An 11,729-nucleotide genomic window follows, 5' to 3' on the forward strand; every position below is an offset into this window, starting at 1 on the left:
AATTTGAACACAAACAAAAAAGTAAAAAAAAAGTTTAAGGGCAGAAAGCACTACATGAATAAACCGATTGCAAAGAATGTGAGCACAAACAGAACGGAGAGGTTAAAGAACAAGCAAAAAAAAGAAAAAAAAAAGGAAAACTAGAAGGACAAAAAAAAAAAAAAAAAAAAAAACTAGCAAATTAAGCAAAAAGAACACTTGAAGGACAAAAAACACTGCCAGATACTACATAAACAAGCCAACAATGGGGATAGGAAACACTAAATGAACTAGTAAAAAAAGAGAGCTCTCACCAAGCTCTCACAGCAACCGGGAATCCAGGGACAGCAGGGGTTCCAAGAACAGCAGGTCCGGATGGTCCATGAGTCCAGGGGTCCAGGGTCAGCAGGGGGGTCCAGGGTCAGCAGGGGGTCCAGGAACAGCAGGGGGTCCAGGGGTCCAGGATACTACTACACTTTGATCTTAGCCAAAAGGCCGAGAAGCGATAAATTGACAAGGAACTGCAGTTCGATCCCATCAAAAATGTATGCCCAAGTGGTGCCACTTATCGGTTGTTGCAGAAACAGCGTCGGTCCACCGTTTTTTGTTTGTAGCACTTGAGCTATGGTTTACCAAATCTCGACACATCCCTTGAAGGGGATTCTTAATCAAACCATTCTTTATTGCCTCAAATAATGGACTCACATGCAATGACATGCGGAAAAAGTAACCCAAGGTGTCACTGCATGCACGAGGCGCCCAACAATGCAATAAGACAGGCATTGAGAGGATTGCTGTGTTAGGCACATGGATAGCAGTGAGCTCGAATGAAAAAAGTTAGTTGGCCTCATCTTTGAGTTGTGATTGTCCTCCCCCAAAAACCGTGAGTCGCTTAGCTAGTCCCGGAAGTAGTGCAGTACCGGGTAGACCCGTGGCAGAGGTACAGCAAGCCCAGAATGCTCTGCCGCATTACAAAAAATAGTATAATGTCAGGGTTACAAATTACAACTGGCAACTGATATCAAGCTGTTAAAACAGTGTTTTCCAGAAATGTTTTGTACATTTGCAAGCAATGCTTTATTGCAGATACCTACTGCTATTAAGGCAAAAGCCTTTATTGCCTCATAGTTGTCGTTAGCAAAAGTGTCACATTTTTGCCACAGCACTTATTGGTCGCGAAGGGAAGACGTCGTGGAGGTGTCGACCAATCACAGAGCAACACCACAGTATGTGCAAATGCATAGCTTATATGTCCATATGTCAATCAATGAGCAGTTACTAATTAAAAAGGAAATAAATAAGTAAATAATTATTTATATGCTATGTCCTGGTTATTGCACTAATTACTCAATATTGGCTAGGTAAACAATTATTACTAATTATTTACAGTTGCGAAAATATAATTACTAATTATTACCACACTGTAAAACCAACCACATTGGCTAGATAAATAATTATTACTAATTATTTATAGTTGCATAGTATACTTACTAATTATTACCACAATCTGTAAAACCAACCACATTGGCTACATAAACAATTATTAATAATTATTTACAGTTGCGTAAATAATTACTACACTCTGTAAAACCAACCACATTGGCTAGGTAAACAGTTATTACTAATTATTTACAGTTACGTAAATATAATTACTAATTATTACCACACTGTAAAACCAACCACAATGGCTAGGTAAACTTTTAATACTAATTATTTACATTTGCGTAAATATAATTACCAATTACTTCCACACTCTGCAAAACCAACCACAATGGCTAGGTAAACTATTACTAATTATTTACAGTTGCGAAAATATAATTACTAATTATTACCACACTGTAAAACCAACCACATTGGCTAGATAAACAATTATTACTAATTATTTATAGTTGCATAGTATACTTACTAATTATTACCACACTCTGTAAAACCAACCACATTGGCTAGATAAACAATTATTAATAAATATTTACAGTTGCGTAAATAATTACTACACTCTGTAAAACCAACCACATTGGCTAGGTAAACAATTATTACTAATTATTTACAGTTGCGTAAATATAATTACTAATTATTACCACACTGTAAAACCAACCACAATGGCTAGGTAAACTTTTAATACTAATTATTTACATTTGCGTAAATATAATTACCAATTACTTCCACACTCTGCAAAACCAACCACAATGGCTAGGTAAACTATTACTAATTATTTACAGTTGCGAAAATATAATTACTAATTATTACCACACTGTAAAACCAACCACATTGGCTAGATAAACAATTATTACTAATTATTTATAGTTGCATAGTATACTTACTAATTATTACCACACTCTGTAAAACCAACCACATTGGCTACATAAACAATTATTAATAATTATTTACAGTTGCGTAAATAATTACTACACTCTGTAAAACCAACCACATTGGCTAGGTAAACAATTATTACTAATTATTTACAGTTGCGTAAATATAATTACTAATTATTACCACACTGTAAAACCAACCACAATGGCTAGGTAAACTTTTAATACTAATTATTTACATTTGCATAAATATAATTACCAATTACTTCCACACTCTGCAAAACCAACCACAATGGCTAGGTAAACTATTATTACTAATTATTTACAGTTGCGAAAATATAATTACTAATTATTACCACACTGTAAAACCAACCACATTGGCTAGATAAACAATTATTACTAATTATTTATAGTTGCATAGTATACTTACTAATTATTACCACACTCTGTAAAACCAACCACATTGGCTACATAAACAATTATTAATAATTATTTACAGTTGCGTAAATAATTACTACACTCTGTAAAACCAACCACATTGGCTAGGTAAACAATTATTACTAATTATTTACAGTTGCGTAAATATAATTACTAATTATTACCACACTGTAAAACCAACCACAATGGCTAGGTAAACTTTTAATACTAATTATTTACATTTGCGTAAATATAATTACCAATTACTTCCACTCTCTGCAAAACCAACCACAATGGCTAGGTAAACTATTATTACTAATTATTTACAGTTGCGTAAATATAATTACTAATTATTACCACACTGTAAAACCAACCACAATGGCTAGGTAAACTTTTAATACTAATTATTTACATTTGCGTAAATATAATTACCAATTACTTCCACACTCTGCAAAACCAACCACAATGGCTAGGTAAACTATTACTAATTATTTACAGTTGCGAAAATATAATTACTAATTATTACCACACTGTAAAACCAACCACATTGGCTAGATAAACAATTATTACTAATTATTTATAGTTGCATAGTATACTTACTAATTATTACCACACTCTGTAAAACCAACCACATTGGCTACATAAACAATTATTAATAATTATTTACAGTTGCGTAAATAATTACTACACTTTGTAAAACCAACCACATTGGCTAGGTAAACAATTATTACTAATTATTTACAGTTGCGTAAATATAATTACTAATTATTACCACACTGTAAAACCAACCACAATGGCTAGGTAAACTTTTAATACTAATTATTTACATTTGCGTAAATATAATTACCAATTACTTCCACACTCTGCAAAACCAACCACAATGGCTAGGTAAACTATTATTACTAATTATTTACAGTTGCGAAAATATAATTACTAATTATTACCACACTGTAAAACCAACCACATTGGCTAGATAAACAATTATTACTAATTATTTATAGTTGCATAGTGTACTTACTAATTATTACCACACTCTGTAAAACCAACCACATTGGCTACATAAACAATTATTAATAATTATTTACAGTCGTAAATAATTACTACACTCTTTAAAACCAACCACATTGGCTAGGTAAACAATTATTACTAATTATTGACAGTTGCGTGAATATAATTACTAATTATAACCACACTCTGTAAAACCAACCACAATTGCTAGGTAAACTGTTATTACTAATTATTTACAGTTGCGTAAATATAATTACTAATTATTACCACACTGTAAAACCAACCACAATGGCTAGGTAAACTTTTAATACTAATTATTTACATTTGCGTAAATATAATTACCAATTACTTCCACACTGTAAAACCAACCACAATGGCTAGGTAAACTATTATTACTAATTATTTACAGTTGCGAAAATATAATTACTAATTATTACCACACTGTAAAACCAACCACATTGGCTAGATAAACAATTATTACTAATTATTTATAGTTGCATAGTATACTTACTAATTATTACCACACTCTGTAAAACCAACCACATTGGCTACATAAACAATTATTAATAATTATTTACAGTTGCGTAAATAATTATTACTAATTATTGACAGTTGCGTGAATATAATTACTAATTATAACCACACTCTGTAAAACCAACCACAATTGCTAGGTAAACTATTATTACTAATTATTTACAGTTGCGTAAATATAATTACTAATTATTACCACACTGTAAAACCAACCACAATGGCTAGGTAAACTTTTATTACTAATTATTTATAGTTGCATAGTATACTTACTAATTATTACCACACTCTGTAAAACCAACCACATTGGCTACATAAACAATTATTAATAATTATTTACAGTTGCGTAAATAATTACTACACTCTGTAAAACCAACCACATAACAGTAAAAGTCGGAAAAAAGTCGGAAAAAAAAGTCGGAAAAAAAAGTCGGAAAAAAAAGTCGGAAAAAAAAGTCGGAAAAAAAAGTCGGAAAAAAAAAGTCCAAAAATTTCTAGAACAAAACAAAGCAGTTTTTCTGTTTTTTTTCAATTGTGCCTTCTCCCCCCAAAAGGGGGAGATGCTGGGCCGGTCCCGGAAGTAGTGCAGTACCGGGTCGACCCGTGGCGGAGTTGGAGCAAGCCCCGAACACTCCGCCGCGCTACAAAAATCAGTTTAATATCATGGGTACAATTAGAACCCGTAACAGATATTAAGCTGTTAAGAACAGAGTGTTTTTCAGAAATGTTTTGTACATTTCCTAGCAGTTTTATTGCAGACACCTACTGTTGTTGTTCATTCCTTTTTAGGGGAAATCTCATCTGTAAAGTTTTATTCCTGCTGTGGGGTGAGTGTATTGTTGTGCGTGTAGGAAGTCTTTCTAACTCGAGCTGCTGAAGTCCACCGAAGTGCGAGCCCTTCAATTTGCAGCTACGTGTTTAGCATAGACTTCACGAGAAGCTGCGATGGTATCGCTCACCGCCAGCTTCTTGAAGAGACGCATGTAGCGTTTGCTACAGAGGCGCCTCATCACTTTGTCATTGTTGGGGTCCCAGGAGCCCAGGGCCCCAACAACGACTGCCTCAATGCTGACCCGCTGGAATTTCCGGAGCAGGTATTGGCGAACGGGTTCGTACTTGGCGACCTTACTCTCCCGTGCAGCATCGAAGGCGGTTTTGCGATTGTCAAAGGGGCATGTGACATCAATGACAATCGCCGTTTCCCCGCGCGCCAGAACAAGATCTGGGCGGAGGTTCGTGTCACCCACGGGCCGGTTCTCATGGGTGACGGTGAATCGCTTCTCAGCGGCTGTCTTCAGCCGGTCGACGATCCTGTTGTGTCGGCTGGTGTAGGCGACGCTCTGGCGCATGCAGTGACAGAGAACATGCGGGAGGGATTCCTTGTCTTGCCCGCATCTCCGACACCGCTGGTCAGCAGCGACATCCCACGGCCTGGCTCCGTTGAGGGGCAGCAGGTTCAGCCTCGCACGGTGCACGAAGCGCCAATCGCAGAAGCGAGTGAAGCGCCCCGTCCTCATGAAGTGGGAACTGCTACGGTCGGCTGCTACGCACTCCATCACTTTCCCCTGGTTAGGCTTTTCGTGGAGATTGTGATCTCGTGCGCGCATAGCGATGCTCCGAAGTGTCCTCACCACTTTCGTGCGCTGCTTCTGCGTGACGGTCACGTCGGCGCGAGTGATGCTGGGGCCCCCCTCCTGCATCTCCCACGTGACCGCCAGGCGCCGGGAAGCCTTGCGAGCCTCCGTCCATACAGACTGAAGCTGCGTTGCCCTAGCTCGGAAGTCTCCCTCCGTCTCCCCTGTCAGGTAGGCAGCGATGTCCTCATCCGTGGCTGGTCGGCGTAGTCTCTTCGTCGTGATGGCAGTAACGGCATGCAGCGCTAGATCTCGCACCTCTAGATCAAGAGAGGAGAGGAGCTTAAATGCATTGTCAATGCGGCAGATGTCGCTCAGCTCCGCTGCGAGGGGGATGCCGACCGAGCCCGATGCTGCGCTGCCGTAGAGGTATTCATTGGCTGCGGTTCCTGGAAGATAAAGGGATTTTTTGATTAGTGGCCGCAGTGCATCGTCGAGGCGCGCCCACTCTGACTTGCCCAACACACCGCACCGCATGGAGAAATTGAGCGCTGGATATACAAATGTTTTCACAGCGTCCAATCTCTGCCAAGGGGCGAGCATTGAGCTAAGCAGGCGGCGGCCGGTGTTGATGGCCTGGTCCACAGTAGCTCTGTCCGGGAAGACGTTGAACCCCACAGGGCGGCCCAGGAACGTCTGGCTTTCAAAATCCTGGATAATTGGGATCTCAGCTCCTGCAATAAAAAAAGGAGTCAGTCTTGTACCAACCGGTGTTTTGCCGCTCAGATGAAGAGTGCGGCACTTCGCTGGGTTAAGCTGTAGTCCCAGCCTAGAAGAAAGGGATTCAACAGTATTAATGCGGGCTTGAAGCATCTCCGGGTCATTGGCCAGGGGGGTGAGGTCATCGGCGTAGGCCAGGATGTTGTGCTGCCTCTCGCCTCCCTGCACAGCACGCAAAACAGGGTCAATGACAAAATTAAACAAGAGCCCGCTCAGTGGGCATCCCTGTCGAATCCCTGCAGAAATGTCGATCGGCCGTGTTGATCCTTCTTGTCCTATGATGGTGGTGGTGTTGTCCCTGTAAAGGTCAGCGACGATCGAACAGAAGTCGCTGCCGGAGCCTGCTCCACGTAGTGCGTCGATGAGGGCATTGTGGGCGACAGATCCAAAGGCGTTGCTGAAGTCAAGGAACGCCACGCACAGCTCCCCACCGCCACCCCTCGCTGTGTCAAGGCGCTCCTGCAGCACGAAGTTGTGCTCAAACACACCATCGTGCGGCAGGAACCCCTTTTGACAACGAGAGAGCAGCTCGTGTTCAGCGATCCATCGCTGCAGCCGAGTGGCGAGACACCCAGCATACAGCTTTGAAATCGTCGACCCGAGTGCGATGGGGCGCCAGTTTGTGACGTCCTCCGCAGGTCCCTTCTTGTGGATGAGGATGGTCCGGGACTCCTTCCATGCTGGGGGCACTCTCTTGAACTTGAGGCAGGCGTTGAATGCTGCTGTCAGGAAGGCTGCTTCAGGGTCTGTCGTCTTCCAGTGCTGGTAGGTGATTCGGTCGTTGCCGGGCGCGGTGTTCTCACATTTCCTCAGCTTCGTCAGGACCTCCTCTTCGGTGAACTTGTCTAGAGGGAATTCCGTGAGGTCGCTGCTCTTGGCCTTGTTGAGAAGAAGGCTGGTGTCCACCTCCTTGGGGCCCCACATTGCAGTGAAGTGGTTCTCGAGATCCTGTAAAGGAACCGTGCACATAGGCGACTCGCCGTCCACAATCAGGCGTACTGCTCGGCGGCGATTCCTGCGGTAAAGAGACTGGATCTGCTGAGCGTTGTCGGGGTTGGTCGGACGGCGCGGCTTACCTCCGGCCGGAGCCTTTGGCAGCTTTACCGCCTTTCCAACCTCAGTGATGGCCTCCTCCAAGATGGAAAGAAAACCATCCCAACCCTCAGCAGACACAGGCTCACGCAGCAAACACCGGAGGCGCCTGGTGTGGTCGACGAGTATGCCCTCGCACTCCAGTTCATCAGAAAGAGAATCAGTTAGTGCTCCCTGGGTGGCAGTTGCGTCATGGTGGCCGCCGCCGTCGTCGTCTTGAAGCTGCGATGTATTGCTTTCCTCGCTGATTGTTGACAGGTGAGCCTGTAGTCCGTCGCCTGCCTGCAAGGAAGGAGAATCTTGTGAATTCTCCATCTCCCTGCTGCTGTTGGGTGTGCTGCTGGCAGGCACGGGAATTCCCTGGTCATCCTGCTGGGATGGGGAGGTGGGAAAAATTAGTGCTGGTGTTGCTGCTCTCGTGGTGCTGCTCTCTGGAGGAGGAGAGATGGGGGTTAGCGTTCGTGGCTCTTCCTGGCCCGCTTCCTCCCCATTGGTGTCTTGTTGAGGCGTTGCTGGTGGTGTCCTTGCATCTTGGCTGATGTCCTCGGCTTGTGGGGGCTCTAGATCCGGTGGTCGTGCGTCCCGTGATGGCGTCCGTCTTAGTCTTCTCGTCGCCGCTAACGGTGGCACGGGACGAGGCGGTAATCCCTGCATGGCAGTCTGTTTGCGGTGCCACATGTGATGATTTTCCAGCCCTCTTTTTGATGGAAAAGAGAGCTGGCAATCACCGCACTTGTGGCTGTGCAAGTCAGTGCTGGCCACCTCGAGCTTCTCTCCAGTAAGACAGGGATGCGCTTTTGGCCGAGGACCGACCTCTCTGTGGCAGAGAGTGCAAAAATGCGTGACCTGGCTTATGCGCACCCCATGCTCACTTTCAAGATGCCGAGTCAGGGACTGCCGCCTGGACGTCCACAATACCGGGGAGTACGCGGTAGCGCATCCCTCTTCCGTACATCGGAACGTCCTCGCCAGCGGAAAGAACAGCGTAAGGCTGTTCCCATCACGGCGAGGTTGCGATCCGGGCTGTGGCGGTTCTTGAATGTTGGCCGGGCTTGGACTGGTGGACGGCGATCGGACTGGAATGCGGCTTCTGCTGGCGGTGAAGGCGCTGCTTGTCGGGGGCGATGACATCACTTCTAGCGGCGGCGGTCGTCTGGAAGAAATGGCGGGGTGTATCCGCGCGACATACTGCGATAATGGATTTCCTTCCGCAGAAGAGGTCAGCGCTGCAGCTCCCACGGGGAAAAAGACTATCCAGAAAGAACAGCTAACATACACTAATAATGAGACTGAAAAACCAAAGTGCGCGCAGAAAAAAAAAAAAAAGAGAATGCTCAACACCAAAAAAAAAAAAAAAACAATATGAGAGCCCTCACCAAGCTCGTAGCAAAGCAAAACAAAAGATGGAGCTGAACAGGAGAGAAACACCAGTAAACACCACACACAAATCACCCTCAACACAATACAAGTGAAAAAGAGCAACGCAGCAACTAATAAAAATCGTCACTCAATTACCAGGCAGACGCGGCAAAGAGCCCTCACCAAGCTCAAAGAAAAAAGAAAAAAAAAAAGAGGTTTAACGGGAGCGAGACATGGGAAACACCACACTTGACTGGAAAACGGCTCTTGTCAATGAAATCACATTGCAGGAACCCAATAAATCAGCACCTCAACTAAAATAAAAGGGCACACATGCAAAGAATTCGCACTAAGCTCTCAAAAAAAAAGAAAAAAAAAAAAAAAAAACTGGTGGCAATGCAACAAAAAGTAATAAAATAATAATAATTAAAGGCACAACCGGAGAGAAACAGCGGCAGATACTACATGAACAAACCAACAAGGATGGCAAAGAATTTGAACACAAACAAAAAAGTAAAAAAAAAGTTTAAGGGCAGAAAGCACTACATGAATAAACCGATTGCAAAGAATGTGAGCACAAACAGAACGGAGAGGTTAAAGAACAAGCAAAAAAAAGAAAAAAAAAAGGAAAACTAGAAGGACAAAAAAAAAAAAAAAAAAAAAAAACTAGCAAATTAAGCAAAAAGAACACTTGAAGGACAAAAAACACTGCCAGATACTACATAAACAAGCCAACAATGGGGATAGGAAACACTAAATGAACTAGTAAAAAAAGAGAGCTCTCACCAAGCTCTCACAGCAACCGGGAATCCAGGGACAGCAGGGGTTCCAAGAACAGCAGGTCCGGATGGTCCATGAGTCCAGGGGTCCAGGGTCAGCAGGGGGGTCCAGGGTCAGCAGGGGGTCCAGGAACAGCAGGGGGTCCAGGGGTCCAGGATACTACTACACTTTGATCTTAGCCAAAAGGCCGAGAAGCGATAAATTGACAAGGAACTGCAGTTCGATCCCATCAAAAATGTATGCCCAAGTGGTGCCACTTATCGGTTGTTGCAGAAACAGCGTCGGTCCACCGTTTTTTGTTTGTAGCACTTGAGCTATGGTTTACCAAATCTCGACACATCCCTTGAAGGGGATTCTTAATCAAACCATTCTTTATTGCCTCAAATAATGGACTCACATGCAATGACATGCGGAAAAAGTAACCCAAGGTGTCACTGCATGCACGAGGCGCCCAACAATGCAATAAGACAGGCATTGAGAGGATTGCTGTGTTAGGCACATGGATAGCAGTGAGCTCGAATGAAAAAAGTTAGTTGGCCTCATCTTTGAGTTGTGATTGTCCTCCCCCAAAAACCGTGAGTCGCTTAGCTAGTCCCGGAAGTAGTGCAGTACCGGGTAGACCCGTGGCAGAGGTACAGCAAGCCCAGAATGCTCTGCCGCATTACAAAAAATAGTATAATGTCAGGGTTACAAATTACAACTGGCAACTGATATCAAGCTGTTAAAACAGTGTTTTCCAGAAATGTTTTGTACATTTGCAAGCAATGCTTTATTGCAGATACCTACTGCTATTAAGGCAAAAGCCTTTATTGCCTCATAGTTGTCGTTAGCAAAAGTGTCACATTTTTGCCACAGCACTTATTGGTCGCGAAGGGAAGACGTCGTGGAGGTGTCGACCAATCACAGAGCAACACCACAGTATGTGCAAATGCATAGCTTATATGTCCATATGTCAATCAATGAGCAGTTACTAATTAAAAAGGAAATAAATAAGTAAATAATTATTTATATGCTATGTCCTGGTTATTGCACTAATTACTCAATATTGGCTAGGTAAACAATTATTACTAATTATTTACAGTTGCGAAAATATAATTACTAATTATTACCACACTGTAAAACCAACCACATTGGCTAGATAAATAATTATTACTAATTATTTATAGTTGCATAGTATACTTACTAATTATTACCACAATCTGTAAAACCAACCACATTGGCTACATAAACAATTATTAATAATTATTTACAGTTGCGTAAATAATTACTACACTCTGTAAAACCAACCACATTGGCTAGGTAAACAGTTATTACTAATTATTTACAGTTACGTAAATATAATTACTAATTATTACCACACTGTAAAACCAACCACAATGGCTAGGTAAACTTTTAATACTAATTATTTACATTTGCGTAAATATAATTACCAATTACTTCCACACTCTGCAAAACCAACCACAATGGCTAGGTAAACTATTACTAATTATTTACAGTTGCGAAAATATAATTACTAATTATTACCACACTGTAAAACCAACCACATTGGCTAGATAAACAATTATTACTAATTATTTATAGTTGCATAGTATACTTACTAATTATTACCACACTCTGTAAAACCAACCACATTGGCTAGATAAACAATTATTAATAAATATTTACAGTTGCGTAAATAATTACTACACTCTGTAAAACCAACCACATTGGCTAGGTAAACAATTATTACTAATTATTTACAGTTGCGTAAATATAATTACTAATTATTACCACACTGTAAAACCAACCACAATGGCTAGGTAAACTTTTAATACTAATTATTTACATTTGCGTAAATATAATTACCAATTACTTCCACACTCTGCAAAACCAACCACAATGGCTAGGTAAACTATTACTAATT

At 41.9% G+C, this 11,729-nt stretch overlaps 3 pseudogenes; all 3 read right to left on the reverse strand.

The window, feature by feature from the left end:
• Positions 1-865: 865 nt before the first annotated feature.
• LOC146171416 (U2 spliceosomal RNA) lies at positions 866-1,036 on the reverse strand (annotated as a pseudogene).
• Positions 1,037-4,799: 3,763 nt separating this feature from the next.
• On the reverse strand, positions 4,800-4,972 carry LOC146171417 (U2 spliceosomal RNA; annotated as a pseudogene).
• Positions 4,973-10,404: 5,432 nt separating this feature from the next.
• LOC146171418 (U2 spliceosomal RNA) lies at positions 10,405-10,575 on the reverse strand (annotated as a pseudogene).
• Between the last annotated feature and the right edge of the window lie 1,154 nt (positions 10,576-11,729).

Source organism: Amblyomma maculatum, unplaced genomic scaffold, assembly GCF_055883805.1.
Source record: "Amblyomma maculatum isolate TAMU_Amacu unplaced genomic scaffold, ASM5588380v1 scaffold_23, whole genome shotgun sequence".
Classification (NCBI taxonomy): Eukaryota; Metazoa; Arthropoda; class Arachnida; order Ixodida; family Ixodidae; genus Amblyomma; species Amblyomma maculatum.